This window comes from Rhinopithecus roxellana, chromosome 5, assembly GCF_007565055.1.
Source record: "Rhinopithecus roxellana isolate Shanxi Qingling chromosome 5, ASM756505v1, whole genome shotgun sequence".
Taxonomy (NCBI): Eukaryota; Metazoa; Chordata; class Mammalia; order Primates; family Cercopithecidae; genus Rhinopithecus; species Rhinopithecus roxellana.
In genome coordinates this window covers 29,140,108-29,154,061 of record NC_044553.1, presented here as the reverse complement: position 1 = coordinate 29,154,061, position 13,954 = coordinate 29,140,108, and the positions used below count along the sequence as shown (strand labels likewise).

The following is a 13,954-nucleotide window of genomic DNA, read 5'->3' as shown; positions in this document are numbered from 1 at the left end:
TAGCTGGGTGTGGGGCACCTGCCTGTAGTCCCAGCTACTCAGGAGGCTGAGGTGGGAGGATCACTTGAGTTCAGGAGTCCGTGGCTGCAGGTTTGTACCACTGCAGTCCAGCCTGGGTGACAGAGTGAGACTCTGTCCCAGAATAAAATGAAATAAGGAAATAAAAAATGTAATTGTTGAAATAAGAAATTCAGTGGATGGATTTGACACTGGAAGAATTAATTGGTTAGACAATTCTCTCCAAAAAGTAAGTCAGTATGTTACACAGAGAAACCTGAGGATAGATGATAGAGCAGAAGTTGGTGGGGTTGAGGGGGAGAGGGAGATCAGAATAAGGTCTAAAATAAATCTTAGTGGAATCCCAGGAGGAGATATTAAAATTATATTAGAAAGTGAGAGAAAAAGAAGTTCTTCTTTTGTTTTTTTGAGATAGAGTCTCTCTCTGTAGCCCAGGCTGCTGTGCAGTGGTGTGATCTTGGCTCACTGCAAGCTCTGCCTCCCGGGTTCATGCCATTCTCCTGCCTCTGCCTCCCAAGTAGTTGGGACTACAGGTGCCTGCCACCACGCCTGGCTAATTTTTTGTATTTTTAATAGAGACAGAGTTTCACCATGTTAGCCAGAATGGTCTCGATTTCCTGACATCGTGATCCACCCGCATCAGCCTCCCAAAGTGCTGGGATTACAGGCGTGAACCACCGCACCCAGCACAAAAGCTTTGTGTTTTTACAGATATTAGACTTGTTTCTTGTTTAAGAAAAAAAAAAAAATCGTAACAATAACGTAAGACAATAAAAGAAATGTTTTTCCAAAAAAGAGAAATCATTGTGATTATCTTATCTTATTGGAACGTTGGATAATATAGTCTGCTTCATTAACCATCAAGCATGCTATAGATTTTCCATTTTTATAGGCTTTGTATCTCAGTTAAGGCAACACTGGTAATTTTTGTACTGTATTTGAAGATGAAAAATACAGATCAAAATCAAAGACCTTGCATAGAAGCTGGATAATGAAGACAGCTCTGGAGGAACACATACACACACACAGACACACACACATATAAAGTATACACACTTTTTAAAAAAAAAGTTTTAAAGCTTTTAAAACAAAAGCCGGCCCCTTCCCTGAGTGAGTGGGGACAGTGGTTGCATGGGCAGCTTTCCTTGTGAGCCACAGGTCCCTCTGGACACACTGCTGCCTGGCCACGCCCCAATTCCCTTTCATCTTTCTCACTGACCAATGGGCTTGGAGCATTAAGGCCACGCCCCTTTTCTGCATTCTACTGGAGCCCTGGTTACGCCTCCTCTGGTTCAGTTGCTCAGCTGCCTGGTAGGTGACTGGAGGTGTTGATCAGTGCTCGCTGGGATTTTGCTGATGTGGCCCCAATCCCGCTTCCCTCCCCACCTTGCGATGGCAGAAGAAACTCGACAGACTAAATTGGCCTTAACCAAGAAAAAGGTAAATATGCACCAGGTCATGGCTCCCCAACCTAGCCACAGATCCCTTTCAACAACAAGACGACTGCCAGAGTCGATATCACTCCTGAGGCACACCAAACTGGGCCCCCCAACCCTGGCACCTCTGGGCTGCCCCCACCGAAGTCTTGTCAATCAGCCCTGCCCCTTCAGCAAGCAGCCCAGTCCCTACCCTCACCAATCACCCCAGGGTGACTTTGGGTGTGTGACCCCTGGGACTTCCCGCTCCATTACTGGGCCCTCACCTCCTGCCTACCCAAACTTGACCTCCCTGGGTTCTTTGGGCTCACGTTTCCAAGCACCTGGGTCCCCCAGCCCTAGGCCCCACCCTTGCCTGTTGTCCCTGGGTGACTTTGGGCTGGTGATTCCTGGGGCTCCCTACTGCAGACTCTGTCCTCCCCTCCTGCTGCCTCAAGGTCAAACTCCCTGGGCTCTTTGTGCTGGTGTCTCCAAGGACCTGGGTCCCAACCCTGTGTTTCCCTCCCCCATAGTGGAGTGGGACTCGGACATTTTGCTGATGTGCCCCCCCCACCGCCCAATCAGGAGGAGTGGAATGTAGTGATGTCACAATCTGCCTAGAACTGTCACTACTGGAAGACCGGCCTTTGATCTTATGACCCAGTGCCCTAAGTGTTGTCACCCCATTTCTTCTTCCTCTGGTCATAGCGCAAATTTGCAGCTGGAAGGGGAATGGAGACCATGGGACCTAGGAGCAAGGGGTTCCAGGCTGCCTCACTCCTTTAACATAGACATTGATGGGGGAAAAGCCTACACTTCCCCTGTGAGCTCAAAACATTGACAGTATCTCTGGGTGACAATGAGAGAATGGGTTTCGTTTGGTTTTCTCCAAGGCTTCTACTTTCCAGAGAGATTTTAACATTTTTTTTTTTCTGAGTTCTCCACCTCATATTCTATTTCTCCATGGTTCTGGGACCAGACTACCCTTCAGTCAGTGGTCTCTGAAGTGAGATTTGCTCATCTTCTGTGGAATAGATCTTGGGAAACTGAACTTGACAGCTTGACTCTTCCTCATATTATCTCGACCTGGGGAACGTTGAGTGCCACGGGATAAATGTGGGACATCTTTCTGAAGCATCGGTTTCCCTTGATTCTCTTGAGATAAGGAGAAAAACCATTAATGTACTTAAGGATGACAGTCACATAGGCTTCTGAGAGTATACCGGACTTCTCTCTGAAATGAGGCTTGGGTTGTCCTCTTTCTGATGAATTCCCAGATTTAACAGAAAGGCTGCCTTCTGACAGGAGGACACATCGATATAGAAGTTTGAGAGGTACTGGTGCACTTCTTGACACTAACAGATGTGTGAGGATGTATGACTCTAAACCATGCAGTTCCTGCCTACCTAATGTTTACTTTTCTACTTCTGCCTCTGGTTTTGGTCCCTGGCAGCTGCTGATTTTTGGCAAAACCCCAGAGCTTGGAGTCAGAAGACTGAGTTTCGAAGTTCCAGTATCACCTTTTTCTTTTTCTTTTTCTTTTTTTTTCTAGCCATGATATCAATCCCTCTCAGTCACTAAATGATGGTGACAACACCTTGTACAGTTGTTGGTGTCATTAAATCAGACGGTGTATAAGAGTATTTTGTAAAAACTGTAAAGGAGGATGTGGCTGTAGGGGCTGATGGTTCTCATGAGGATTACTGCTCTTCTTTCCCACAGTTAAAAGAATATTGGCAGAGAAACAGCCCTGGTGGTCCAGCAGGAGTGAAGAAGAACAGGAAAACAAATGGCAGTGTCCCTGAGACAGCCACTTCTGGTGGTTGCCACTCACCTGGGGATGTGAGTCTTGGCTGACCAGGCTCCTGGGGACAGGGGGCCCAAGGGGCAGTAGAGGGTAATTGTTAAGATTGTGAATAGACTGTTGGGTACTGGTTAAGAATTCTGGGTTTGAATCCTGCCTCTCCATCTGCCAGGGATATAATTTAGGGTGAGTTGCTTGAGCTCTTTGGGCCTCTCTTTGCACATCTGTATAATAGAGGTGGTATTATTGTTTGACTTCCATTTGTGAGGTTTAAATGAGATTTGTTATTGTTTTATGTTAATTCCTAGTACATGGCCTGCTGTAAACACCCAGGACACCAGGATGTGGTCATTGCTGTTTGATTTTCCTCATCCCCAGTCTCAAGGGGAAGCCAGGACAATGAGAACAGCCACTTGCCATCAGGAGTCACTGAAAGGGCCCCAGGGTGGGATGGTGGGGAGATAAGAACCATGAGAGAAGTTGGCACAAAGGAGTTATGGGACAAAGGTTCTAAGATAGGCAGAAAAGAAAATGTTGCCAGTTGATGGGGAAGAAAGGAAGTCAGAGGGCTTAGACACTGAGGGACAGAACATCTCCATGTGCACTCTCATCTCTTGTAGTCAGCAACAGGTATCGACGGAGAGGGCCCTACGTCATCCGCACCCCTCAAGGATCTGGAGGTAAAAGGCTCTGAGCGGAGGTGCAGTGACCCTGCAGGCCAGCCCTCCACCCTCCTCCTACAGCGGGGACTGGGTGCCCCCTGCCAGCTGAGATAGCCCACACACACCCCAGCCCTAATGATTGTTCTCCCTACCACTCCCCCAACTCCTCCTCCACCACCTCTTCTCTACATGCGCCTCAGAGCCCGTCCCAAGAACTAGCAGCAGCCCTGGACTCAAGGCCGGTCAAAATCAGTCTATTGAAGAACACCATCAAATCTTTGGTAAGAGTCCAGTGGGGTCCCCTGATTCCACGCTGACAATCCTGGGCTCCAGTTTCCCCTTGGGGCCCTGAAGAAAGGGACTGGGGGCCCCTGGTGCCAAGGGCAAATAGGGAGCAGGGGCACCCAGACCTCACCTGGAGGGACCCCAGAGCACGCAGCGTGGCTGTTCTTTTGCTGCCCTCTTTGCCGACTCTCTCCTCTCCACACACCCCTGCTCTAGTCCTTGCTACACACACCCTGGGGTTGTTGCCTCTCGGGGGAGTGCAAGCCTGACTGGTTGTCAGGGGGCCCGTATTTCTGCCGTGACTCAGTCCCTAATTTGCTCTTTGATTCTAGACAAGCCGCCTCTGCTTTTTGGGCTCACGTTTCCAGAGGAGGTAGTGAGTATCAAAGGTGTCTGTTAGCTCTGAGAGTCCGAGACTTAAAGGGCCCCTAGAATGGAAACCTCAGGGCCAAGGGCTCCTGTCTGTCATTTTCTGTCCTATATCTGCTGTGAAGAACCGTTCCTGGCCCATTCGTGCTCAGTAAATGTTTACTGAATGAACGCACTTTTCTAAATCACAAGCGGGCAGAAGGGGGGGCCTTTCTCAAACTCCATCTCTAGACGTTTATGTTACTGTCCTCTCAAGAGATTCCACATTCAGACTTCGAGTTCTGTGGCTGTGAGTGAAAACCAACAAAGACCCAAATCCTCTGTCCTTGGGAGCTTGAGGAGAGTTGACCAGTTCGTGTTGCCATTATGTCTGAGAACTTTGCCTTTAAAATCCATTCCTGGGCCCTGCCTACTGCTTCCTGGCCTGGGGAATAGAGTTGAGGGGGCCGCCCTCCGTCACCTTCCTTTGACTCTCCCCACAGAAACAAGAGAAGAAACAAGTGGAACATCAGCTGGAAGAAGTAACATGATTTCCTTCTTTCCTCGCGACATGACCGCTGGGTTTGGGGGGCACTCAGATGTAGAGGCCCCAGTCTCGTCTCGCCCACTCCCAGCCTGGGGAAGAAGGCTCACCCCTCAGATTCCACCCCACTCCCACAGGGTCCCTGATAACCTGACGCCATGGGTGGGCCTGTCCTGGGGCACTGATGACATTCTGGGGCATGTCTCTTGCTGTGCCATCTCTGCCTCCCTCTGGTAAGAGCTCTGTCTTCCTCTTCCTATAGGAAAAGAAGGCAAACAATGAGAAACAGAAAGCTGAAAGGGAGCTAGAGGTGAGTGGAGGGTGTGAAGTTTTCTCCTGTCCTCCGGAGAATGTTTCTTTCCTTCTCTTTCAGCACTTGCTTGGCTTTTCTCCCAAAGGTTCGAGTCCAGAGATTGAATATACAGAAGGGGAAACTAAGTACGGACCTGTATCACATGAAACGCTCTCTCAGATACTTAGAAGGTGGGAATCTGGGCACCCTGTCATCCTTCAGCCTGGCACTTTGACAGGTCTTTAGGGGGAGTCCTTTGGGCCCCAATTTCAACTCTCTCATTACAGAGGAGTCCAAGGATCTGGCTGGCCGCCTGCAACATTCATTGCAGCGTAAAGGAGAGTTAGAGTGGGCTCTCTCTGCTATCACCGCCACACAGAAGAAGGAGGACAGAGTGAGTCTGACCACCTGCCCCATCCCCTGGGAGTCCAGCTTCGCAGATGGAGGAGTGAGCCTACAGGTCCCTTCTACAGGATGGAGTGTCCTGCCCAGAAGGCAGCATGGCCATTTCTCACTGCTTTTGTGTCTGGTTGTTAGAGGCAGCCTGGGGCTGAGTCAGCTGCTGTGGTTGGGTTGGGGGTTGCGGTGGGGAGAGAGCACTGGACACAGAACTTGGAGGCCAAGTGCCTCCCCTGCCCTTACCTGACTGGGGTCTTAGCCAAGCCCTAGGTGGGATATTGGGTACTTTACTCGTGAAGGTACAGAAGAGTACCTTTAGTATGTTACCATTTCTGTAGAGAGAGGAAACCTCTGTGTGTGTGTGTGTGTTTACATACTATGATAATATACAGAAAACATGTCTGCAAGGTTCATAGAAAACTCAGGAGAGAGCAACAGGGTGGCTGGGAGATACTTCCCTTCTGTACCTTCTGAGTTTTGAACTATGCGAATGTATCATCCTTTCAGAAAGTAAACAAAAGATTAATTTTCCCCTTCCTATCTGTGCCCCCATCCCCAGCAAGAAAAATAGGCTTAGAGAATTGGATAGACCTGGGTGTTCAAATCCCAGCTCTGCCTAAGTGATGTTAGGCAAGCGCTTCACCTCAAATACTCCATGATTTTTCATGTACACAATAGAGGGAATCATAGTAACTGTCTCCTGTGGTGGTTGCGAGAATTAAAGGGGATTGCTAGCATGGTACCTGGTGACGCACTCCATAAAGGTTCAGACAGTGGTAATAATAACAGTAGTAACAATAGCAATATTATCTGATCTCTCTGGGCCTCTGTTAGCCAGCTGTAAATTCGATCTCTTTCCCTGTCCCTTCCAACTTGACTGAGTTCTTTTAAAAACCAGACCACAGACTTGGAAATGCCTCGATCTTTACTGACCGAGTTGTATATTGAGCCTAGCCCTAGCTTGTTTAAGGGGCACTGTATGGAATGGCCCAGGTTCCCTATATAGAAACTTCTCACTCTTCACCATCCAGTCCTCGAGCCACAGGAAAGCACGTATGGAGTGGAAGTTAGAGCGGTCCATACGGGAGCAGGCACTGCTGAAAGCACAGCTGACACAGGTGAGGTTTTACAGAGGGAGGGAGGGAAGGAAGATGACCCCAGGTGGCCAGGAGCAGGTGAGGACCAGTGACAGCCCTTCCTAACTTCTGTGCCCATTCTTGCAGATGGAGGATTCACTTAAACAAGTCCAGCTAGAGAGAGATGAATATGCTCAACGTCTAAAAGGAGAGAGGGCCCGGTGGCAGCAGAGGATGAGAAAAATGTGGCAGGAGGTGAGATCTGACCCTTCAGCCCCCCCCACCTTAGATCGGTCACTGGATCTTTCTAAGCATCTGTTAACATGGGAATAGTACAGCCAGAGGTGGTCATGGGTCTGGGCTTTGTGGAGGTGGGGGCAGAGAGGGAGACGGCAGCCTGTCCAGGCAACAGCCCCTCTCTCCAGGGCCCTTTATCCCTACGCTTTGGGCAGGTTTGCACCTTGAAGAAGGAAAAGCAGCATAATATGCGTCTGGTAGAGAAGCTGGAGAGGCGCTTGTCCAAACTCAAAAACCAGATGGGTAAGATGGGGCTGGCGTGACCTGGGAGCAGGCCTGGCATCAGAGGGCTGTGGGGGGGCTTAGAATGCCCCAGGGAGGTGGGTGGATGGAAGGGCTTTGAGGTAGAGGGAAAGAGGTCTGTGCCGGGAGATGGCAAATCTTGTCATCTCTGTGAGCCTGAGTGTCCCCATCAGCAAAGGGGGCCCATTGTCAGTCACCCACAGTGCTCTCCATCTGAAAGTGGTTTGGAAGATTGGCTACCATCCGGGTGCGAGGAATCATTAGCAGTGAGGCCAAGTTTGGGGAGCCTGAGAGGAGCTGTGCACCAAGAGGAGGGGTTTTTTTGTTGTTGTGGTTTGTTTTGTTTTGTTTTTGTTTTTGAGAATCCAGAGGCCCTTATTGTCTGCTTCCTTTCTCAGCTGAACCCCTGCCCCCGGAGCCCCCAGCAGTGCCCCCTGAGGAGGAGCTGCAGCACCTGAGGAAGGAACTAGAGAGAGTGTCAGCAGAGCTCCAGGCCCAGGTGGAAAACCATCAGCACGTAAGTCTCCTGAACCAGGCACAAAAGGAGAGGCTTCGGGAGCAGGAGGAGAGGCTTCGGGAGCAGGAGGAGAGGCTTCAGCAGCTGGCCGAGCCACAGAGCGGCGTCGAGGAGCTGGTGCGTTGCCCCACCTGGGGAGCCTGCCCTCCTCCCTAGTCCTCCAGGCCTTTGTTTCCCAACTTGTAAAATGGGGCAGTGTAGCCCTCACGTGACATGTTACTTCTAAAGGCACCTGTGAGCCAGAGCCCTGCTCTGGTGGCTGTGGGAGAGAGGGGATGATTTTTCTAACCTGCCTCCACCCTTCCCGGTGCCATGGGAGGCAGACACCAAGTTCTGGGGTCTCCAGCTGCAGTGGGTGGCTGCTGATTGCTTCTCTCTGTCCAGAACAACGAGAACAAGAGTGCACTGCAGGTGGAGCAGCAAGCAGAGGAGCTACTGGAGAAGCTGGGCAAGGTGAAGTAGATTGTAACCCCCCAGCAAGAAGGGCTGGGAAGCGGTCACCAGCCTCTGGGGAGGGGAGGTGCCAGGCCAGAGGCAGCTGCAGCCAGGGGGCAGGTGACCCCAGCACCCTCCAGGGCAGTCTTGTGACTGTTTCTTCCTTCCTGCCTTCTGACTTTTAGAGGTGGGTAGCCCTGGGCTCCTCCCAGGTCTGGAAATCATCATCCCAGCTAGAGGCATGGAGCCCCCCAATCATAGGGGAAGACACAGTGGTATAAGAGGCTCCTTAATGCCAGGCACGGTGGCTCAGGCCTATAATCCCTCCACTTTGGGAGGCTGAGGCAGGAGAATCTCTTGAGGTCGGGAGTTTGAGATCAGCCTGGCCAACATGGTAAAACCTCATCTCTACTAAAATTACAAAAAAAAAAAAAAATTAGCTGGACATGGTGGAGCATGCCTATAATCCCACCTACTCAGGAGGCTGAGGCATGGGAATCGCCTGAGCCCAGGAGGTGGAGGTTGCAATGAGCTGAGATTGCACCACTGCACTCCAGCCTGGGCCACAGAGTGACACTCTGTCTCAAAACAAAACAAAAAGGCTCCTTAGATTAAAACTGGATTCCAGCCTTGGTTCCACTGGTCACCATTCCAGTACTTTGCATCTCTAAGTCTCTGTTTCTCTTTTTGAGATGGAGTCTCACTCTGTTGCCCAGGCTGGAGTACAGTGGTGCAATCTCAGCTCACTGCAAGATCCACCTCCTGGGTTCACATCATTCTCCTGCCTCAGCCTCCCGAGTAACTGGGACTACAGGCACCTGCCACCATGCCTGGCTACGTTTTTGTATTTTTTAGTAGAGACTGGGTTTCACTGTGTTAGCCAGGATGGTCTTGATCTCCTGACCTCATGATCTGCCCGCCTCGGCTTCCCAAAGTCCTGGGATTACAGGCATGAGCCACCGCGCCCGGCCATCTCTGTTTCTTTAACTTCAAAAGGAAGTTAGCATTTTCCTTACAGAGGTGCTGAGGATTAAATGAGATAATACATGGAAACCATTAGGCATGTAGCACACTTAGCACATAGTGGTTGGCTCCCACTGCTTTTCCACCAGTCTGTGGCCTACAGTTTAAATGGTGAGAAAAGGGTATGAGATTTGAGGCTGGGGAAGGAGGCATGGGGTTCTAGGAAAGGGAGACAGTCACTTAGGCCTGGAGTAAGGGGCTAGGGGCCTGGGCAGGCAACAGAGCCCACAGTGCCCTCGCTACCCTATTAATGGGCCCAGAATCTGGAAGCCAGCCGCCATGTGCCCTCATACCCAGGGTCTTCCTACAGGTGGAGCTGAAGAGCCAAGAGGCTCAGTCTGCAGCAGCAGCCAGACTGTTACCTGGGTCACCTGCAGCAGTACATGGCCACCTATCAGCAGCAGGTGGCTGCCTATCAGCAGCTGACCTCTGAGAAGGAGGTGCTGCACAGAGAGTTGCCGCAGCAGACCCAGCTAATGAACCAGCTGCAGCAGCAGCAGGAAACTTGGGGCAAAGTGGTGGCCGAGATGGCCCGCCAAAAGTTGCAGGAGATCCAGGGGAGGGAGCTGCTGAGGACAGGGCCATGAGGGGGACGGCCTGGCAAACTCCGTGCCTTTTCACTCCTTCCTGGCCCCTTAGGAACACCTGGAGGCTGCCAGCCAGCAGAATCAGCAGCTAACGGCCCAGCTGTGCCTCATGGCTCTCCCTGGGGAAGGTACGGGAGACCACTCAGAGGAAGAGGAGAGAGCCCCAGGAGGAAGGGGGGACTGTGAGCAGCACAGGATTGAGGAGTTGGAAGAGACCTTTAGAACAGCTGGTCATTATGCTGACTGGGTGCCTGCACTAAGTTCGGCATCAATATGGTGACCTCCTGGGAGCGGGGGGCCACCAAGTTGCCTAAGGATGGCTGAACTGGCCCAGGTCAGAAACGGAGCAGGTCAGAACTCCTGCACCGACCGGTAGTAGGACTGTGCCTGGGCGGTATAGCAAGATCTTGGTTCTTAAAAGGAAAAATAAAGAAGAGCAGCTCATTCCTCTCTGGGAAGGGCTGGCTCAGGGTTACATAGTGAGGGTGGGGGCAGAGTTGGGCCCACAGTACCTGCCTTGTTGGGTTGTCTGAGGAGCCCTCTGGCCACCCCCCACAGGAGATGGAAGAGGACATCTGGACAGTGAGGAGGAGGACCTGGACAGCTAGGAGGCCATGGTGAGCCTGACTCCCCCTGCACCTATTTTGCCATCTTCCTCTCTGGTCCCTCGAAAACCCCTTTATGCTCTTACTTTCCCTGCCTTCTGATTTCTCTGCACCCTCACCCCTTCCGAGAGCCAGTGGTCAGACACCATTTCCCCTGTGAGCAACAGGTGCACTCTCTGAGGCCCCAAGGGAAGGGGCTGCGCTCCACCTTTCTGCCCCATTTGTTCTGTGTATGCCCCTATACGAATGTGCACGTCTTGCCCTCAGGTGGCATTTTTCAGCTCCACTGGAGCCAGTGCCCAGGAGGAGCAGGCACGGTTATGAGAGCAGGTGAAAGAGCAGAGGGTGTGCTGCCAGCGCCTGGCTCACTGGGTGGCCTCGGCCCAGAAGGAGCCAGAGGCAGCGGTCCCAGCCCCAGGGACTGGGGGCGAGTCTGTGAGTGGGGAGACCCACCGGGCCCTGAGGAAGTCATAGGGAAGCTGGCCCATGCCAGGACTCACCTCCAGCTTCGCCATGACTTGAAAATGCTACCTGAGGGCAGGTTGCTGCCGAGATGTGACCCCATTATTTTGGCTCCGGAGTGGCATTATGGACCATCGGGAGAAGACGGCGGTCCTGAGTGAGCTGGTGAAGAAACAGGAACTGCGATTCATCCATTACTGGAGGGAGAGATGCCATCAGTGAGTGGGAGGCCAGGACATGTCAGGGGGAGCTGCAGGGCCTTCGGAGGGGCTCCAGCGTCTGAGCGCTGTCCTCCCGCAGGAATGTTCGTCACCTCATAACAGAGGCAGGGGACAGTGCCGAAGATGCAGCAATGGGAGGAGGACATCATCAGGCTGGTCCAGCACAGGGAGGAGATGAAGGTAGGGTGTGCGACATCTCTGCGGGGGTGGGGGTGGGCGTGAGGGTGGGTGCCGGCAGCAGCGTGACACCTGAGCATCCCTCCCTCCAGGTGAAGCTGCTGGCGCTGCAGGAGATGCGGTTGTGGCTTGTGCTGACCGCAACAACAAGCACAGCAAATTCCTGGCCGCTGCCCAGAACCCTGCTCATGAACCCAGTCCAGGAGCCCCACCCCCCCCAGGAGCTTGGGGCTGTCGACCAGCATAGTGGTGAGTAGAGCCCTCATGCAGGGCGGGCAGGCAGGAGCAGGGGGCGCTCCCACTGTGCTCAGATCCCCACCTCCCTCTCTCCAAAGATCTTTGTGAGGTGAGCCTCACCGACAGCGCCGAGCCTGCGCAAGGAGAGTCCAAGGAGGGTTCTCCCAACGACAACCCTACTGCACAGCCCATCGTGCAGGAGCACCCAGGCTTGAGCAGCAACCGCTCTGTGCCATTCTTTTGCAGGGCTTGGCTGCGGAGAAGGAGGAGATAAACATCACCATCATCAAAGAGCTGGTCAAGAAATTTTTGAAAAAGAAACAAAGTTATGGAGTTAATCTCCTACACAATCCATTTACTTCATTTGAATGTTAGAGCCACTCATGATTATTTGTGCTTCTAATTTATAGTTTATTTGTAAAAATTTAAAAGAGCGTGGGTCTCTGTGGCCTTCACTGAGGTTCACTCTGGCATCCTTTAGCATTTTTCTTTATTTTCATAATTGTAGGTCATTAGCATGCATATCGAGTTTGCCCTTACGTGGTGGGAGTTCAAACACCCAAAGACCCACTGTTTGCACAAAACTGTTCTTACCGTTTGGAATAGGCTGTCATGCTTTTTTAATGTTATCGTAGCATGCATATTCATGACAGAATTCAGATAAAATTTGCTTATGTTTTACTATTATTTGATCCAATCTTAATCACAGTGAGCTCTTCATTAGCTCAATATGTGGTTTGCTCCTAAGTGTGCACTGTTGATTACTTTGTAATATATGCCACCGTGAGTACTGATATTTAGAGTTGTTTAAAGGCCGAGAACTGGAAACAGCCTTTCCCCCATTTTCTGTGTACTGGTGATGGGAGTAATAACGTTTTGGGGGAGCTTTTTAAATCTCGCAGAAGAGGACAGTGGCCTGCTCCGGCAGGTGTGTGCGGGACAGAGTGTGTTTCATTGGTTCCGGTGCCAGGAATGAGCGCTGTACTATGGTAGTTCCCTTAGGATTTGTGTGCGCGCTGGGCTCATGAAGATATTGCATCACGAGCTGCAGCAGTTGTACTCTTTTTCCATGACCTAAAAAGGGATTATTTCTGAGGAATGAAAGGCTCCCATCATTGACTGTGGATGTGGAAAACCTTTCCTAGCTTAGAGCATTGGTATCTGGAATACATTTTGAAGTTAGAGTTCATGTTACCTGTTTTAATCACATGACTATAGCACCCAGTACACAAAAGGGCGCTGGCTGGCATTCTTCTTAATGTATTTAGTACGCATCATAAGAAATCCTTTAAGAGTTTAATGTCTCTGGAACAGGCATAGAGGCTCTAGTCAAGAATGATTTAGAGTGAAGGAAAGCTGTGTGACGCCTGGCTTTCCTTTCTGTTCACCGAGATTCTTTGAGGCTTAAAGACTGATTTTACCATCTAGACCTCTCTGGCTAGTACCTATTCTTCAACCACCTTGGTTACTCTGACATAGGAATTTACTTCTTTTCCTTGAATGGAAAACACTTTCAAAAATAATAACAAACATTATCATAAACTAATATATGCAGAAGTACTTAGTTGAAACAAAAGGAGTTTTAGTAGACAGTATTATACTATCTTTGAAAATCAAGGAGAAGTTTATGAAACTTAAAATGTTTAGAAACCGCAGTGCAATCTACTGTTTGTGAATGTCATTGTATTATCAGGAAACGTGTCTGCACGATCACAGAGTGGTATTTCCTCACAAACCTCTTTACGAAGAGTGAAATATGCTTTTGTACCTCTTGGTTTCAGTTAGGGACGTATTTTGTGCAATATTTATGTGATTGTGGCTATGCACGATGAATGAATGAATTTCAGTCACACATTGCCTAAATCATAACTTGATGATGCTTGGGAAAGACTCAACAGTTAAAACTTCATGAGGTTCTAATGTCTGTGTTCCAAAACACATCACAGTACTAGCATGTAGGGAGATGTGTACGTGTGCTTCCTGGGGTGGGGATTTCTAGTTACGAGACCATCTCCATTTTCAGCATTTGGCATCGTCATGACACTTTTATAAATATGACATTAACAGGAGACCAAAATACGATTTTACCGATGGAATAACAGATTTGCCGCATTCACTGAAAGAGCAAATATCGGGTCCTTGTGACTTCAACTGACTCTTCCAAATTGTATGATTTTATCAATGTATTAGATAAGCCCAGTTTCAGAATAATAAAGAAAAAATGTTAGACCAAATAACACGATTAATTAACAGTGGTACAATTTCTAGCCCATGGGTTTAAAATGCACTTAAAGTCCTGTTCTTGCC

The 13,954-nt window shown here is 50.2% G+C and overlaps 3 pseudogenes; all 3 read left to right on the top strand.

Moving 5' to 3' along the window:
• Positions 1–1,410: 1,410 nt before the first annotated feature.
• Positions 1,411–2,054, top strand: LOC104674902 (annotated as a pseudogene).
• A 3,180-nt stretch (positions 2,055–5,234) lies between these two features.
• LOC115897546 lies at positions 5,235–8,362 on the top strand (annotated as a pseudogene).
• Positions 8,363–9,608: 1,246 nt separating this feature from the next.
• On the top strand, positions 9,609–11,921 carry LOC104673985 (annotated as a pseudogene).
• Positions 11,922–13,954: the final 2,033 nt, after the last annotated feature.